Source organism: Chlamydotis macqueenii, chromosome 22 (genome assembly GCF_036417535.1).
Source record: "Chlamydotis macqueenii isolate bChlMac1 chromosome 22, bChlMac1.mat, whole genome shotgun sequence".
NCBI classification, from domain to species: Eukaryota; Metazoa; Chordata; class Aves; order Otidiformes; family Otididae; genus Chlamydotis; species Chlamydotis macqueenii.
The window spans coordinates 8,105,710-8,125,033 of NC_141577.1; the positions used below are offsets into that span (position 1 = coordinate 8,105,710).

The 19,324-nt window shown below is 51.3% G+C and overlaps 1 protein-coding gene across 5 annotated transcripts in view; it reads right to left on the reverse strand.

Annotated features, from left to right (window-relative positions):
* The window catches only part of EPB41 (erythrocyte membrane protein band 4.1), a 98,115-nt gene that overhangs the window by 71,095 nt on the left and 7,696 nt on the right, over positions 1 to 19,324 (reverse strand). The window contains exon 1 of one of the 5 annotated variants that reach the window (XM_086765110.1): positions 17,951 to 18,119. The exons of 2 other annotated variants lie outside the window; for them this stretch is intronic. The gene's annotated coding sequence lies outside the window, so the exon portion shown is untranslated. 2 more of the 5 variants (XM_086765111.1, XM_086765112.1) reach the window with 2 other exon arrangements.

Consider the following 19,324-nt stretch of genomic DNA (forward strand, 5'->3'; position numbering starts at 1 on the left):
CATTTGTCACCATCAGGTCAGATGAAGAGATTCCACCATCATTTTTAAATAAGCCAAGAGGAGCAGCTACAGGATATGAAGCCAGTAACGCTGCCCGTGCTGCTGCGAGTTTCCCCAGCAGCATCCAAGCTGTGGTTTAGCTGGGTCTTTGCAGGCGGAGATCGGTGTACCTGAATGAACAAAGAAACATTTTCTACACTGATGCCCCAAAACTAAGGGGATGGGAGGCACCACCTACTCAAACCATCTCACTTCAGAAGCAAAATAAAACAGAAGAAAAATCTTGCTCCGGCATGCAAGCGGAAGGGAAAAGGTCATTCTTTGAGACAAACAGGCTCAGATACCACCAGGCCTTTCAGTTCTTGTTACTGTTTCTAACGAGGGGGTGAAGCATCCCAAATCAGGCTGCAGAGAGGGGCACGGACGCCAGCCCCGCACCGGGACGGGCGCAATGGCTGCTCCGACCTCAATGATCAGCTCTGGCTTTTTTCCACCATTTCCTGGAGGAGGGAAGGGAAGCGCAGAGACAGGCGGGAGCAAACAGGCCAGACACTGCTGCCCATAAAGAAAGGAAGTGTGTTTTTGAAGACCGTATCTAGGTAGACAGGAGGGAAATAACAGAAGCAGCAGTTACAACAACAAGGAAAAAAAAACAACAACCTCAACCAGAAGTCTAAAGAAACTATTTCCTCTAACGAAACGCTGGAAACCGTATCAGATGTGGCTGAAGTCAGAGGAATTCACCACATGGCCATTTCCCTGTGCCACCAGCAGCACGCCCTTCCCACGCTGACGCAACCACCCCCATCGCTGCTCCTGGCTTCACCGCAGACAAACCCCGCTTCAGCAGGGTCCTCTACAATATTGAGTTATTTCTCAGAAACTCCTGAAGAATGAAGTCAGCTGATCTGTGTAATTAACTCAGCAAAGCCATGCATCTGCAAGATCTCTTTTCCACCACGTTTAAACACCCCTGGCTGCACACGAAAATCAATGGGAAAACAACACATATCCAGCCTGCACTTTTCCCTCCCAAAGTAGTTTCTCTTCCTAACTATTCCCCCTCTTCAGGAAAGCACGGGGTCCCTAAACCCTTCTGACAACAAACAGCTGAAAACAACCATTTTCTCTGCAGTTCGACTCCTCCCCAAGCCCCACACATTTCTTGTACCTGGATGAAAGTTGTTCCAGCAGCTGTACCAGGCAGCCCGCACCTCGATTTTATAGCGTTGCTGTTTGCGGTGCATCCTCACCAAGGCTCTCATTGGCTTCTCACCACCCATACTCGCTTTCAAGTTGGCAGTTGGAAATAAAAATGCAGCAATATCAGCATCGGCCGCTGGCACCAGTCCTGGGAGGGATGGGGGGACACAGGCAGTGCCAGCCCTCGCCGGGAGGAATGGATGGAGGGATGTCCCTGGGACGGATGGACAGACACCGGGGCAGTGCCCGGTACTCACCCCACCTGGTTTCTCACAGCTCAAATTTTAATACTTGCTACTGAGGATCTTTAAAACACTTTTTTTCTTGCACAGGATGTGACCCCTTCCTCCTCCAAAGAAGCCTGGGAACACATCCTCTCTGCCTTCTGCCTGTGTCAGGGCACGTTTACTGTGTGTCTGGCCTTTTGCTGCCTCTGCACACTTACACACATGGGAGAAACGGAGATGTCTCTCAGGCGGCGTTTCTTTTGACTCTGCACAAAGAACAACCCCCCGCACAACTTTAAACACACGACTTCCATGTTGCACACCAATCACGGCCAAGCCAGCAGCTGTGAAACCAGCACCTGAGACAGAAAACTTGGGCCTAATGCTGGACTTCGAGGCTTTTGAGACAAAATGAAGGCCTGTGTTCTCATTCACACGAAGAACAGGAGGATTGCAGCCCACCACCGCTCTTCTCCCCTGTCCAACCAGGGAGCTGCCTCCTCGCAGGGTCCCGCCGACTCGTTTCTCTAACGACCGATGCGCCCATCAAGATGACATTGTGAGCAGGACTACAAAACTACGCAGCATCCGGCATTTGTAAGACAGACTAACAGTTTCCATTTGGAGATTGAAAGGGTTTTTTTGGTCAGACTGCAAAATGCCACCCTGAGCCGCCTCTGCACTTCTTAAAACCTGCGTCTTCCTGTAAAGCCCCGGGGCATCCCGCTCTCCTCTGGCCCTCACATGAAGAGGAGGAACCAGGGATATTTGGTTTTAGGGCCCTCTTTTCATTTGTTTCAGGAACTGGAAGGCAGCAAGCAAGGCAGGGCTGCAGGAGGAGAAACATGTCCTAGCTAGGGCAGCTGAAGCCAGATCTGGAAGATTTTTACCCTTCCACAAACCAGCCCCTGCCCAGTGACAAACAACTCTCCAAACTCCCCAGGAATGGTCACCAGCTGTGTGTTTCCCATTTTCCAAGTGCCTGGCTTGAAGCGCTGCAGACTGCTCAAAGAGGCAAAAACCAGGGTTTGAATATAAAACATTCCACCATGCTCCACGCCCGAGGGATAAAACCAAACTGTGCTTCCAGTGCTGTGACCTGTCCCGAAGCATCCAACCCCACCTCACAAGCAAACCGCAAAGACCAGCTCATGCTTTTGATTCATTTGCACGCAGGCATCGCAGATGAAGCCAGGCAGGAATTATTAATCCTGTCTTCAGAGCGGAGTTTGAATACTGGGAAATAAATACAGCCCAGGGGCCGTACACAATGGGATAGGACTGCTCCCACTTAGCAGGCAGTGTTCTCTTATATTTAGCGATACGCAAGCCCCGCGGCGGAAAAATCCCGTATGCAACCACGCACTGAGACTGCACCGGTCTGCGCTCGCACAGAAAGGCAGAGGAGATGCTGCGGGACTGGCAGCAGTGCATGCCATCTTCCACCTCCGAGTGTTTGACTCTGCAGTTCTACTACAAAGCTGCGTGAGCCGCTTAGTTATTTATTTAACTAAAAGCTTTTAATTATCTCGCTCACACACGCGCATTACATGGGGCGGGGAAGGGGGGGAAATAATCAGCCTACAACCGTTGACTCGTGGGTTCAAAGGAACTGTGTTTTTCATAGAAACAGCTAACTAGCCCAAATATTCTCCTGCTGCTTCCAAACTGCATCTCCATCTGCAGGGCTCCCTCCACGGCGTATTTTGCTGCGGTTACAAGGCAGGCTGACCCCATCCCTGTCAGAAGAACCTCGGTTCGGGCAGAGCGAGGGCTCCTCTCCCCAAGTCCGGGCTGCAGGTCTCCTCGGGTGGCCAAGGAGGACGTTACTTCACGGTGTGAAAAAGCCCAGCCAACGTCCCATGGCACCCATCCTCACCAAAAGACAGAAGGGACTGCTCTCCAAAAACACACGCGTGGGAGGGAAGTGCGCAAGGTGATGGCCGTGGCCACAGCACGCAACCGGCCAGCCACGGAGCTCTCCCACCACCAGAAACACACTGCAAGCAGCAAAACTCCCCAGAGCTGCTACTCTTCCTACATCTCCCAGGCTCTGCATCTAGATCAGGGAGATACAAAATAGTCAGTCCCCTCCAAAAGCACCAGAGCTGGAGTGCTGTGCAACTTAATAAATTATAAATTATAAACCACTGCTCTAGACGCTTGCTCTGAGCACAGAACCTAAAATAAGCTGGCATGGGAATTTGTTTAAAACGCCTGTACCAAAACGGCAGCGGGGTCCGGCGGAGCGTGCCCTAGAAGAGTACGAGGGCTTGAAACATACACCCCAAGCCCTCGCCATTTTCCTCTCTGTGGACCTGCTTCATTATTAAAAAAAAAAAAAAAAAAAAAAAAAAGAGAGAGATTTAGTCCATCTACGCAGATGAATTAAAAGTATTTGCTTTTAATACATAATGTTAGCATTACACAAGCAAAAATTCACATATACAGAAAACAAGCATAAACAACCCCCTGAACGTAAAGAAACTAATAATATTAATCTGGATTAACTACAAGCCATGAACATTCCTACCTAATCCATCCGATGGACAAAGATAAATCCCTGCTACGCCGCATCCTACAATTCTCTGCAACTTAAGGAACTACAGCCCTGATCAAAACAGCATAGCAGATGAGAAGTATAAGGTGAAATCTTTACGTACAGCTGCCTGCTTAATCTACACAAGATTACAGCAAAAGCCAAGCACCAGGAAAGCAGAACAATCATTGCAAGAGATCACCAAAACCAGTGTGCAATTTCCACTTGAGATGCAAAGCTGCGCATCAAGCTTCCCCAGAGGGATGCACGACGGCAACAAAACACAGCTCCAGGTCTGAAGAATCTCAGTATCTGCCATTTTTTAACGCTCCAGAAAAGTTGCATGGGGGTGAACCATGGTTAGGAAGAAGCCAGAGGATCTGCAGCGGAGCTCAGAAGCAAAAAAATAAGGTTTATAATTGGGAAGTAAGGTTTGTAACAGGGAATGATTTGCATCCATAGGGCTACAGCAGGCCCCTCAAAGACTACTCCGCTAAAACAACCCCTCCGATTCATGGCTGCTTGTCATCACAAAGGTAAACGCAGCTTCAGCAAGGAGAGCAGGTCCAGGCAAACCCAGGGAGCACACAGAGCCCAGCCCCAGCTCCCCATCTGCAGACCCGTGCACACCTCCACCCGCTCTGTCTCCCACTCCGGTTTCTCTATTCCAGGCGATCCTCTGGTCCGGACACCCGGAGCTCTCCCCATCCACGGCATCTCTGAGCCACACTGATTTCTCGGACTTTTTCCAAGAAACAGATGCAACATGGCTGAAGAAAAACCTGCTCTGCAGCAGAACAGGTACTGTCACGGCCCCTCAAACGAAGAGGCTCTCATCAAACACCCTTCATTAGAAAGCACATCAAGGAGAGGCCGCTGCCTGCCGTCAGCCGCTTTTGTACGTACAATTTTATTCCAGCACATTACACGCCACGTTCCTGACATCACCATCCACCCATCAACATATCAAAGCACGGGGAGCATGCCAGCATCCCGTGGCTGGAAGGCTGCAGGTTACCCCGGCACAGCACCGCTTTGATCGCTAACGAATGAATTTGTAAATGTGGCTACTCGCTAGAGAAGGAATGCATCCACCAGCCTTTGCTCAACAAGCAGTAAACGGGGTGTCAGAATAAACATGTTTTACCGCTTTCCGAAAATCAAATGCTGTCAAGCGGAACAATATCGTGTCCGCTCGTCTGGAGCACGTGGGCAGTTAGCAGCGCATTACCGGAGACAGAAGCTGTAGATTTGGAGTATCGTTGCCTGAAGCGTTTCTAGGCTTTGGGAACACACGGTCTGTTGAGAGAGGCTGGGAAGAGTGCTTCCTCCCCTCGCTGGGTCAGGAGTGCCCGACAGGGATGCTGCTTTCCTGTCAAATGCTTTATATCTGACAAAAATTCGGTTTAAATTGCAGTCGTGAGATCAGCTGGAAATGCAGGTAATTCTTGTTTATGGGAAGTAATTAATGCAATTATGTTTGGAAAAAAAAAATTCATCATTCTCTCTTTTTCATGAGGTTCTAACTGAGTTTTAAAGGCAAGGAGTGCTTTGTTTATCCTGATATTTACCTTCTGCAGCAGATTACGCTCGTCCATGGGAATCCTGGAAAATCCTCGCCTTCTTTATTAAGGCCGTGTCAGTAGACACGCAAAGGACCCCACCGTCTTTTAAATCACACCCAACGCTCTAAATTGTCACAGAAATGTAACCAAAGATGCCAGAGGCTGGCACCACGACGTACAAAAATAAACACCGAGTGCACTAGCAGCTTCGACACCCGACATGCACCGCAAGTGGGGCATCCCCATGTACAACCACAACCAATTCAAAATACTGTTGGGCCAGGCACTACCAAAAAAAAAGCCAACCTCAGAAAAACACCCACTATTGTACCTCCACAGAACAACCTTTCCAGGGCTGGGGCACCGAAGGCAGCAGCTCAGCACGCATGTCAGCTAATTCTGAAAAGAACTGCGCTCCGCAGCATCGCCACAGCGATCAACAACAACGAGAGCAGCCGGGTCAGAGCCCCTCCGCGCCTCCCAGCAGCATGCGACCGTGTTCTCCCTCCCACGAGACCTCACCGCGGTTATTTTCACACTCGGTAACTCAATTGTGAAACGAGAATCAACTAATTAGAAGGAGCATCCCTCCAGATCTATGTAACCTATGCAAACAAAACCTAGCACACTTCAAAAGCCTTAAAAGGCTAAAAAAAAAAAAAAAAAAAAAAAGGCAAATTAAGGCAAAAAATTGGTTTGTGTGTTGTTCAGAAATAAGATTTTGCTTTGCTTCTCTGTATTTTTAGCATCATCTTAATTGAATGACAACACAAAGAACCGAATTATAACTGAACTACAACTTCCAGCACAACACCTGCCCAGAATTTGGACAACCTCTAAGAAATTTTCTCTTTGATTTGGACATGCAGTTCTTAAATAAACATTTATGCACCCACAGCTGGGAGGGCTGCCGGCCCCTGCCCAAAACCAGCCCCCCGGTGCACAAAGGGAGAGAGAAACGCTCAGGCACAACTCACAACAGGGGTCAAGGTGCGGTTTTTAACTCGTTGCAGGCCCTTCGGGGTCCTTTTCGTTCCAAACGTTGCGTTGCTGGAGATAAGAAACAAAAAGACACCTCGGCAGAAAATCCTCTGAGCTGAAGAGCTGCTCCCCAGCGGGCTGAGGCGTTTTCTTGAGCTGGAAATCAGAGGGCAGCGGGATGCAGGGCCAGGGAAGAGCCTGTGCCCGCCTGGTGCCGGCCCACAGCGCCCACGGTCACCCCGCGGGTGGGCGAGCAGCGCCTGGAGGGTTTGCAAAGCTCTTCCTCGCCATCTCCCCCTCCTCCTCCTCCTCCTCCTCCTCCTCCCGCACAATGGGCTCCGCGCAGAGCTGGGGACGCGGGGGGACATTGCGTGCCCCTTCAGCCTCCCGCCTGCCACAGAGCCTGTCTGCGGCTGAGCCTCGGCCCCTCGCCTTCCAGTTCTCCGTGACACGCGTGTCCCCACGAAGGGCCGCACACGCACGGATTGGCTGTGCACACGCACACACCCCAGCACCACGCACCCCAGAAGCACTACGCACACGCAGGCACCGTGCGGGCGCAGACCACGCGCGCACGCTCGCACCCCACGCACGCGTAGCCTCCACGCGCCCAGCGGCACGGGGCACGCACGCTCACCGCGCAGTCACGGATACGCCGAGCACACGGACCACGAATACGCGCAGCGTGTGCGCGCACCGATACACCGCGCACAAAAACACACGCACGTATGTACATGCCCGGACCGCACAGAGACGGCGGGCACGCACCGACACGCCGTTTGCACGCGCGGGCACGCACCACCCCCCCCCCCCCCGCATGCACCCTGCACACGCACACACCGCGCAAACAGGCAGCGCCGTGCGCGCTGACCGTGCGCGCACGCACACACGCCGTGCACGCACGCCCGCTGCACGCGCATACACTCGCCGTGCACGCGCGCTCCCGTGCGCACTTACCCGCCCGCCGCGAGCGAGCGCGCGCGAGGCGACCCCCGCCCTCACGCCGGAGTCGCGCAGGGTCCTCCCGGTGCGGCACCTCGGGGATCGTGCGGGCTCCGCGCTGAGCGCAGCCCGCTCCGCTCCGGTGCCGCCGCCCGCCCCACGCCTCTGCCCCCCGCACCGCACAACCCCCTCGGCCCCGCCCCCACCCACAACACTGTAGTAAGTTCCCATTGGCCGAGAGCATGGGGCGGGGCGCTAACGCCGCCTCGCTATTGGCGGAGGGGAAACGGCGGCTGGCGGGGGGGTGGGAGCGCGAGGGCGCGCTCTTGCACCACCCCCCGCCTTCCCCTCCCTCAGGGCTGGGGGCACCGCGGCCTCGCGGGCACAGCAGCCCCGCGCCCGGGAACGGCAGGCTGCGCGGCGGGAGCATCGGCAGCGCTCCCCGGCGCTAAGCCGATGGCGGGAGCGGGGCGGAAGGAAGGGGCCGCGACGGTTTGGCGCCGCCTGCAACCGGTACGAAAGGCGCTGGAGGGGCCCTGCCCGCCCGTAGCGCTGTCTCCTCCCGCCGTGACCTAGATTTTAAATACAGCTCGCTGTCCGCCAGAGAAAGTTGTGGGGAGCACCCGGGGTGGGGGGAGTGTCGGGGCTTTCGTTATTTTTTTTACCCGTTAGGACGTTAACTGAACAGGTGCTGGCCCACCGACGGGATAAGGAGCCCAAAAAGCGACAATAGAGATGGTGAGTGCAAGGGGACACAGCCACACAGGCTGTGTGGCTTTTCCTCACCTACAGCCATGTTACAGTAAGTTATTTTCCTCAACCCACTCTCCCTGCTACGTACACCACAGCAAAACGCTCCCCAGCTCCTCGTCGGCACTTCCACGGGGGCTCCAGCAAGGTTGCGCCAGCCTGGCCAGCGCCGAGGGCCCGAGGCCCTTTCCAGTATCCACACAACCCCAAAAGATGCATGGCACCGAGGCCTCTCTGCCTCCCAAAGCAAATTTAGCTATCGAGCGTGTTATTCTGCTTGCATTAAGAGCAGCCATCCTACCTCCTCAGCAGATAATACCCGGGGCTGATGGACGCCCTGGTTGGGACGGCTTCATCCTGGTGCTGAAGCCCACACTCATATCAACTTGCCAAGGATCACTCGCACACTAGGACACTTGTGCTAAATGGAAGCCAAACCAACCCAATTTTCTAGAAAAAAATAACACACAACTCCATTTACCCCTTCTCGTCCCTTGTCTCAGTGCTGAGATCGCTTGCAAAAAGCTCCTTTATAGAAGGGAAGAGAGATATTTTTGCCTTAAATCTGGACTATCTAGTGTTTTCCTTGGACTTAGATAAGCACATTTGATTCAAAGACACGGGCTGGCGGCTCTTAAATCGCTGCTCCTACACCAGGGATGGCCAGTTCCCCTGAAACATGCCCTGAAGCTCTGACATCACTCCCCACAGCATTAAATTAACATATTTTAATAGCCTGGGCTGTGAAGAGAAGAGGCTCAGATGTTTGGTGCTGACCCACCACAATAACTGCTCCCTTTGCTACGGCTCACCCACCGACTGGCTGAAAACAGACTGCGTCAGAAGAGAAACACAAGTCCAAAGGGCTTTAAGGTGAAAACCACCAAGCAAAGCCACCATTTTGGGGGGTGAGGGGTTGGCAACAGCTTCTTGCAATTATGAAAAACAAGCAAACAAAACCACACTGCTTTGTCATAACACCACACACACCCGCCGACCGACAGCAGATTGCAGATTACGTGGAGAAGAGACCAGGGCAATGAAAACTTTGCATCAAGACAGTGATTTAACACTCCGCAGCACGTCATCCACCATGCTCAGATCAGCAGATGTCTCCAACTCCATCTGCCAGCATCTGAGTGCAGAGAGCAGCAACTCCCGTATTTTGAGCCATTATTTTCCAGGTGAAGCATTTATCTATGGGGAGCACTAGTGCAAGCTGCGCGTACACGCTGTGCATGAGGGCAAAGGATGCTGTTACCTCTTCAAACCCCGAACAGCTGAGAGTTCGAATGGCAGGAGAAACTTAGGAGCAGTAGAGTCATCAGATATGAAATGAGGCACACAGTCTGTGCCACGACAGTGCTTTGAAAATGTTCTTCTCGGCAGGGGGATTTGAACCTAGGCCAAAGCAGCCGTTTTGTAGGGAGCAGAAAAAAAAGGGAAAAAAAACCAAAAACAAACCACTACAAAACCAACACACTTCTGCATATGGAAATACCACCATCAACACCACACTTCTGCTGTAAACCACTGGCTTAGCTTCTAACCTTTTCCTTCCTACGCAGCCCCAAACTGACCTCTGCAATTCCAAAGGAAGTAATGGAAATTTCTTAAATTCTTCACTATAAGACCAGTTTACCCCATGCCAAGCCCAAACTGCAAATATTTAAAGAACTCTCCCAGTTATAGCTGGTTTAAGTCGCTTTATTAGAGTCAATTAGAGATTGAGAATTATTTTAATAAGTCAGGATTTCTTGGTATTCCGCTGCTGGATATAGGAATAAGGAAAGGAATTATATTTATTTTAGGTATGTGTTTGTGGTCTCTAGGGCAGAAGCTGTTCCTCACAAGCTGAAAGGGCACTTGGTGAGTGCTCAGATTCCAATGGACTAGGTCAGTGCAAATCAACTGGGTCACAACGGAGAGCGATGCCAAACCCTACCCTCTGCCCATTAAATGTGCAATGCAGCTAGCCAGTGGCTAGAAGTACACACTCTAGCATCTTAAGAGCATCTAGAGTGTAGATTAAATCCAGCTCAAGTAAGTTCTTCGTAATCAAAAAATCCTTTGTAAGGTGATCCAGTGCTCTGCAGAGCCCCACAAGATGCACTGCTGGTAGAATTTGTTGTAAAACAGGTCTCCCAATTTACACCAGTGCCAGGGAACACCATGCCTCGAGCATTGCTGGCACAAATAATGAGCAGCACAGAGCTCTCCTCACCCTGAGGACCTTCTCTACGTGAGGAATTCCCAACCTAAACAAAAGAATCATGCATCACACTGGTATCGGTGCTCCCTCCCCCAAAGCCAGCAGGATTTGAGATGAAGATAAATACTCAGGATTACACCAAGTTCTAGGAAAACAAAGAAATTAAGCTGGTCAACAGAATCATTTATCCACTACTGCTCTAAATAAGTGTATTGTGTCTGTATTATGCGGACGTTTGTACACACACAATGGGCAAGTTCAGTTTACATGCCACCTTCACGCGTTTTGCTAGCAAGCAAGAGTCTCCAGAGCAGCAGCAACCATTTCACAGGAGCAAACAAGGTGGGAGGAGAGCAGGTGGCTCAGTTTTGCCAGCTACTGGCCCTCTGCCCTTGGCTCCTCTTCTGAGATTTACTGCCACCATCCGCAGTGCTGCTTTGGCGGAGAGCAGAAGGCCAGGATGAGGTGTAAAGGAAAGCTCCCTTCGACTTCACGAGCTTCCTTTTACTGTAAAACATTAATCTAGAACAAAGATATTCCAGGTAAATTATTTACCTAGAAGGAAGGGGTGCTTCAGCTAAGGCTGTGTTTCTGCTGTGCTCACCCCTTGACTTAGCACACAAAGGGGCAGGCGCAGCAGAATTCATTGCCAGAAAAAGCCTGCGACAGACTGAACTGCAAACTGAAGAAATTTTTTCATGAATGGCTAGAACACGCTGCACCGCTTCCCTACAACATGTGTGTGCACAGGGAAGGCAACCTGAAACATCCACACTCACCTGGCTCTGTATCAAGTATTTAACCAAAGATTAAATGTAGTCCAGCCCATCGTAGCACTCTCCAAAACCAACAATCAATTATTAAAGGGCCAAGCAGCACCCTCCATAGTTAAAGAGAATAAATAAGTGATTTTGCTAACGTAATCCCATTTGGCACCACAGCAGTTAGCCTCAAGTTTTGCTAAATCCAAGCTGCCTCTCCTATCCTTTTCTGGGTGGCTTCCTACTGGAGAGTTTTCCTTTGTTGTTTTTTTAACAGCAGGAGTTGTGCCCTTTCAGGGCCGTTGTTGCCACGTGTTCTTTCCTGTGGGCAGAAGAATCCAGTTGTCAAGCCACTACATCTTTTTGGCACTAGGCTGGGTTATGCGGACGCCTTTTGGGGCGATGGGGAAGGCAGAGGGGATGGCTGGGCAACTAAGCCTCTACACCTAGGAATTCCCATCCCACCCAGAATCCGGTTAATTTATGCAAAAGGCTCCCGCTGTGGGTTTCATCAGTTTGCAAGTTGACATTCACCTGAGTTGATGTCTTGCACCAGGGCAGCCTAGCTCCGAGAAGAAACAGGAATAAAATAGACGAAGAGGAGCATCAGCTCTCTGAAGGCTGCGTGCCAGTGCAGGGAAGAACAGCTCCCCGGAAAGTCAGCTTTGTTCCAGGACTTAGAGACGGTGCGTAAATCGCATTTCTGCCAAGATGCACCATTCAAAGATCAGAGGAGGTCAGCCTCAGATGGCAGGATCGGGTTTTCCTACGGTGACTGTTTCTACATGGAGAGAGAGAAACACTTGTCCCCTTAAGTACGGGTAGGAAGTATTAAACATATGAGTGGCTGTTCTTACAGGATCTAGAAACTGCTTTAAGAAGGCTGGAGAACAGATTACAGGTGATGCTGTGAATACAAGTAGTGCAGGCTCGGGAAAAGGCAGAATCAGTGCGAGCCTGAGCTCCAGAAACAGCCCAAGGAATGGACGGAACCACAGGACAAGCCGTTGAAAGAAAGACGGCCGGCCCAACAGCATGCTACCTCCATCAGGTTGCAAGCTCTCCCTCATTTCAAGCGTTTTCCCTTTTTTCATTCCCTAGCAGCCTTAGTGAAGAGACGACACAACTAAAAATAGAAGAGCATGCTCACACAGAGTGCTGGACTCCCTGCCCCTCGCTAATAAATTCCAGGAGACGCTGCTGGAAACCTTTCTGTTCGAGCCCTTGCGCCAGCCTCCTAAACCCAACACGAATAGCCAGCGCGGCCAGAGACGCAGCTGTCACTTCAGCGGAGGACAAGCTCAGCTATGCAGCCTGTGTTGAAACAAACCCAAAAATAACAGTTAGTGCCACCTCGGGACCCGCGCTAAGGCCGGGCGGCAGAAGAGCCACACTGCAAACAAAGGATGTCAGTGGCTGATTTACTCCTTGCACGGGTGAGAAGTCAAACTGCAGTGAGGAGAGGCTCTGGTCTGTTTTAATAACACCGGGTAGGTAGGTTTTTTTTTCAGCTGCAGCTTCTCCCCAGAAAGGCACCGGTGAGGTGATGCTCTCACCAAAGGCTGCGCATGCACAGATTTGACTCCATGCCGTTACGCTCCCAGTTTGGGCAAAGAACATCCCTTGGCTTCAACAGATTGGTTGGTTGAGGGACAGAAAGTTTCCAGATTAGGTTTTATTTAGGACCGACACATACCTAGCAGTAAGACAGAGCGAGGCACTCAGCAGAAAGCCCTCCAGTCTGTACTAACACATCACTTGTCTCGCTACAGAGAGCAAACACAACCTCTTGGCAGAGCACAGGCTACTTGATTTCTGCCACCAATAAGAGCTGAAGCTCCGCACCGCCTCGTTCAGTGCTGTTTCCCCTGCCTGCCATCTCCTTGGGCTTTGCAGGGTTTGTCTTAAGCTACTAAACGGGATCAGACTCGTCACCCCGAGTCCTTTCTGCAGATGATCCCACAACCTAACACGACACAGCCACCGTCTGCTGAGAGGCATTTCTGCAGGTGCACAGTGGTTAATTGGTGCACATTTCCATATCACAAATAAAAAATTTTAAAAAAAGACTTGGTGGAAACCTTTGAAACCAGCAGTCATGGATACTAGCTTCAAAAAGATTACTATCAATAGGACAAAATCCCAGAGGAGAGCATCGCATTGCTGACAGTTTTTCTAGAGCTTTACAAAATAAGGCATTTTGAGGCTTTATTTAAGGTCATATCTTTCTGTGCTCATTTTATAAAGAAAACCCAAAGTGGTTCAGATTTAGAGGCAGAATCCAAGTACTGGAGGAGGGAGGATGGGGAGAAATCAGAAGTTGTAGAGGAAGGCTGTGGGGATGGATGGAGAGAGGGGGAGGAGAGGGCAGGATGCATGCTTCATCTGAACTGTTGCCATTGTCACAGTTAATTGCCAAGAGTCATCCTCGCTGAAAAAGGTATGTTACTGAAATAAATAACAACTCCATTAGTTCAACACGTTCCGCAGGTCCACGGAGGCTGCAGGTTAACAGGGGTACACAGTAAATCTTTCAAGCAAGAGATGCAGCAACAGCTTTGAGATGCACACTAGCCAGATCTCAGCCCTGCATTCAGCTTTCACCACAGACTGCATCAGAAAGAAACTAATAATCATTAAGCTGCCATCTTTTATTTCTAATTATTTGTCTCCACAGCAGGGTTCCTCCAACCATCAAGCGAAAGGGAAGCAAGTCTCAAAGGAGTAACTGTTTTGAAGAGGGCTTGCAGCTGCCACCGCATGAATGGCTCTCCAAGAACAGTGGCAACTGCTACAAACTGCCTGCAGAGCCCGGAGGAAAGCATCTCTGTTTAGCCTGTTTTTCAATGTTGTTTTTTAGGTCAACTAAAACAGCTTTTCTTATGCAACAAGAGATGCAGAAAGCTCACTTGCTTTTGAGTTTTTGCTTTCCTGTAATGAGATGGTAATTCAGAAGGCAGCACTGCTATTTTAAACACCACAATGAGAACTATTTCACTGCCTTACAAAGCGTTCGAGTGCAACCACTGGGCTAAGCCAGCCCTAGAACTTGACACCATGTGGGATTCTGATGGTCTCTTCTGAAGGGGTGGGACAGACGAAAGAGGTGCCCTGCTACCACATTTCCAAGAGAGGTTCAAAGCAGAAAATCTCACTGAGAGGTGGAAAAGCAGGAGACATTATTTATTCCTCCTCTTTGAGCTATATGTGAGTAAGAATTAAGGGGAGACCTGAGTTGACTACACAACTGCTCTTCAACAGGTTGTCCTGGTTTTGTTTGGTGAGGGGGGGCCTAAGGTGGCAGCTTCTGTAGGAAACTGCTGGAAGTCGCTCCCCTTTGTTCAGTGGACTCGGCCGGGCCTAGGGCGGACCTGCTGCTGGCCAAGGCCGAGCCAACTGGTAGCAGAATGATCCGTGATAACGCCTCTGCAATAAGATATTTAAGAAGGAGAAAACAGAAAAAAAAAAAAAAGAGAAGATGTGAAGCAGCTGAGCGGGGGGCAGAGAGGGGGAAGCGCGAGCCTTGTGGGCCTTGCAGGCCTCACCCTCTGGCCTCCCGCCGGGCAGCGACTGGGCCCGGCCCGGCCCGGCCCAGCTGCAAGAAGCGGAGAGGAGATGAGCTGGATGATGTGAAGAGATCCCGAGAGGCGTCTGCCAGCCTGTTGTGAAGGATTTATTGTGAGAGGAACGGCTGCAGACACCAAGGCCAGTGAAGATGGAGGGGGAAGAGACATGCGGCTCCTGGCCAGAATTCCCCTGCAGCCCGTGGTGACGACCATGGTGGAGCAGGCTGTGCCCCTGCAGCCCGGGGAGGCCACAGAGGAGCAGAGATCCACCTGCAGCCTGTGGAGGACCCCACGCCGGGACAGGCGGGTGCCTGAAGGCAACTGTGGCCCGTGGAGGGCCCACTGGGGCAGCCGTTCTGGAGGGGCTGCACCCCGTGGAAGAGATGACCCACGCCGGAGCAGTTTCATGAAGGACTGTGGCCCGTGGGAGGGACCCCACGCTGGAGCAGGGGAGGAATGTGAGGAGTTCTTCCCCCGACTATGAAGCAGCAGCATAAAACAACGCATGATGGACTGACCATGACCCCCTTTCCCTCTTCCCCCCTGTGCTGCTCGGGGGGTGAAGGTGGCAGAGATAATGTTAAGCCTGGGAAGAGGGAGGGGTGGAGGGAGATTATCTTGTTCCCTGTCTCATTCTCCTGCTGGTTTTAGCAATAAATGAATAGCTTTCCCAGAGTCGAGTCTGTTTTGCCCGTGACTGTAACTTTAAGGATCTCTCCCTGTCCTTATCTCAAACCTCGAGCCGTTTTTCTTATATCATCTCCCCCTGTTCTCTCAGAGGGTGGGGGGAGCGAGAGAGAGACTGCGTAGTCTGGTCCCGATCGGGGCTGAACTACGACACAGCTTCAGGAAGTAATGCCGTTCTCCAGGTGACGCATTAATAAGGGATAGAAAGAAACCATTTAATGTACAGGTAAACTTTTTGATCACAACATATGGCTCCCAGCATCACCATGGACAGGTGCTGCCCAGCAGCAGCCTGTTAACGGACACGCTGCGCTTACCACCTCCTTTGCCACAAACGTAGCTCTGAACATTTTTTCAGCTGGCATGCATGACCTCACTTCAGATTTCTTGACAGGCTTCAGATAATGGCAACAAATGTGAATTAACTTGAAGGTCAAGAGCACAACCTCAAATGTCAGAGGCTCCTCTTGCATCTTCAGCATTTTTCTTCACAGTTTCCCTCTACGGAAGCTGCTGGAGTGTTACTTTTAGGACCGATGCCCAATACTCTCATCAGGCCAGGAGAGGAGATTCACTTGCTACAGCTCCTATGCATTGTACGTTTACCTAAGAGATAAGCCAGGCTTAAAGATGGAAAGGCAACCTGAACTGGCTGATTTCTCTCCTGGGTGAAGGTCAGGGCTGTCCCTGGTCCAGTGAAACTGTACCACACAACCTTTATCTTTGCCATCGCTAACAAGGTACCACTTAGCCTTCGTGTTTGCTGAGCAAGATTAATACAAAGTATTCAACAAGCAGCAAATTTCATCTCGTTTCAGGGCTAAAATCCCAAAAGCTAGACGATCGAAATGCAATGCTCTGCTCTGTGCAGTATGTGAAAGACAACAGAGCGCTCACACAGACAAAAGTGGCAGTGAGACTGCTCTGGGGAGAGCAAAGCAGGGTTGTTTAGGTTACCGGCTTTCCCCAAGGAAGAAATTCACCCTTGACCAGAGACTCGTCACACAGCAATAACCAGATGGGTGACTGTGTACTGAGGGACGAATGAGGAAGACCCTGCTGCTGCTCCCCTGGGCCGGGACACCCCGGCATGGCTCCGGCCACTGTGGTGGTAGACACATGCCTCTTGCTAACGCACTCCCACAGTCACGCGAGTGAGCACTTGCGTTTTGTTCCAAATACAAGCTCCTAGAACACCACCAGCATGCATTTCTCACAGCTACACCTTCTGTGCAGAGGAGTTTTATTCTGTATTCAAATGGCTGCTGGGTGTTTCGTGGGGATGGGAGCTCACCACCTCTGAGCAAGGCAGGTTCTCTAATTAATTAATGATCCTTTTTTTAGAGACTTAGTAGGAAAGAACAGTTCATTCAGAACAGGAGACAGCTGCTCAGCTTCCAAATATAGTGCTTCACTTACTTCTGTGTAAGAACAACAGGTTTATACTTGGATTTGATTCATCCCTCCCCTGTGAGGTATCATACAATAGTGCTGAGCTTGAGAATAAAGCAATCTGCTCCCAGCACCTTCCCCTGCTTTCCCATCAGGTCTTTCAGCAGTGACTGGCCGTACACGGAACGCTCGGGCACGGAGCAGAGCTGCTGTAAATACACACAGTCCTTCCCATGGCTGGGAGAGGAGAGGATGCTACTGGGGAAGAGAGGGTGATGGACAGGAAAGGGGAAGCAGGAGGATACTTTAAAAAAAAAAAAAAGTCAATTAAAAACTTGTGAAGTTTACAGAAATAGCAACCTCAGCACAAAGGCACCACTGCATCCAGAGAACCAGCTTCACCAAGCAGAGAGCCCTGTCTCTCCTCCACCCTGAGCACACACACCTTACTCTGAGAGGCACAAACAGCCCCCCACAGCCAGGCACCAAACCTCTGCTGGAAAACCATGAGAATCCACCCCACCGGAACGATTCCCCCCTGTGCAAAGCAGGATCTCTGGGAAACATCACTGCCTGCTGCACGTCTCCGAGCTCCACACGCATTTCCCCTCCTCTCCTGCCAGAAGGGCCTCAGGCTCCTGTCCGTGCCCTGCAAAGCCCCGCACGTCTGTGGATCTGCAAAGAGGCAGCCAGCCCAGCACCGTGCCCCAGCCCTCAGAGAGTCCCTGACACAACCGCGGCACTGATCCACCATCCACAGCCGTCTGGAGGCGTCTGGGGAGACACGGGGAGCATCGCCTTCCACTAGCAAAAACACTTTCAGTTCTATTTGCTCACTTGCTGGTGCTTGGGGTGCTTTTATCGCTGGGTCAGCACTCTGCAACCCAGGCTGGCGAGAAAAACTGCTGCTGGGGGCTTCTTCATGTTATAAACTTGGCCTGGAAATTGCTAGATGAAGTGCTTTTCAATATTCCAAATCTTTACACACACAAGATAAATCCCACTGTTTGATAACAATCAATGCTCCAGAGTTCAAGGCAGAATAAACAGGTCAGTTCATTATCTAAGTCCAAGTGATTCGTTTTGGCTGCTTCCCGTTGCTGATCTAACGAAGCAGGTACTTACCCAGAGATGAGACAGCCAGGTAAACCACGCAGGCAAGGCACCAAAATCCATCACGGGGCAGTGCATAGAAGAGAAAGGAGAAGAAGCACTGGTTAATAAGCAGTTCCAGCTAACCATGAAAAACCCCACGCACCCACTAGAAAAATCCCTCGAGCCACAAAGCCAAGTGCTCGCACTTGTACTTTACATGAGCGCTGCAACAGAGTTCATGTAAGCAAACTTTGGTGTCTTGACTCTTCCCAGAACCGAAGGTGGAACCAGACGTTCAGGTTGAGCCACTTCTTAGAAATGTAAACACCAAGTGAGGAAGAAAGAAGGAAAAAAAAAAAAGAAAAAAAAAACACCCACTTTAGCCTGACATTACTTAACACTGATAAAACAGCAGGCGGTGACGCAGGCGTCCCATGCCTGCCAGCCTCCAGCGAGTATGGCCTCCGCAGCTCCAGGCCAGGCACCGCCGCGCTCCGGGCAGAGCTGGGCTGGAGAAGCGGCGAGCGCGGTGTGGATCTGCAGACCAGTCCCCTGCACTTCTGCGTCCATCCGGCTCCTCCGACCTTACATAACTTCTCGTGGGAACTTCTGCAGGGGATGGACACAGCCCAGTGCCTGCAGCCCCAGCTCCACAGGCCTCCAGCTGAGCCCTCTAGTGGGCTTTAAAACTCCACAAAACGCCCATAGACCTAATTTAATTAACGCTCTGCCAGAGGTCTCTACACCCTAATCCTCTCAACAAAAGGATCATTAACTAAATGAAGAGATTCAAGAGAGCAACTGCGCTCTCAGCTGCAGCGAGGCCGGCTGAGCGCTCCAGCAGGCACACGCCGGGGCCCGAGGAGTGTCCCAAAATCCCCAACAAGGGTCCGAGGACCTGCTTGACGTGCATCGACAAGCACTCGGAGCACGCAGGCGAAGTCTAGCACGGTGCCACGCGGCACGGGACGCTGCACCTCCTCCACAGCCGTCCCGCCACAGCGGAGAGACGGGCATGTGCCTGCACTCATCCTTCGGGAGGCACCGCAATGCTGACAGTCTCCATCGAGACGGAAAGCCGAAAGTGCTGAACCAGGAGAGGATTTAGCAGAAGCGCTGGCTGCTTTTAAGTGTTATTATCCGCCGATGTCAAGAGCCTGGCAAGCAGGTGAAAGCTCTCCTTTCAAGAGGGAGCCTTGGTCCTTCAATCACAGGCTGGGAAAACATCTCCATCTCGCCCGGCCCTGCCAGCATGAACCCCAGGAAGGGTCTTCCTCACTTAAGAGTAGGGCGTTCGTTGGCAGATGAATTTACAGCATGCAGGGTGCAGCCTGGCAAGGCGCAGTCAGGGAAAAGCCTTGACACTCAAAGGGTTCCAGCCCACCAGCTTCACCCCAGTGAGAC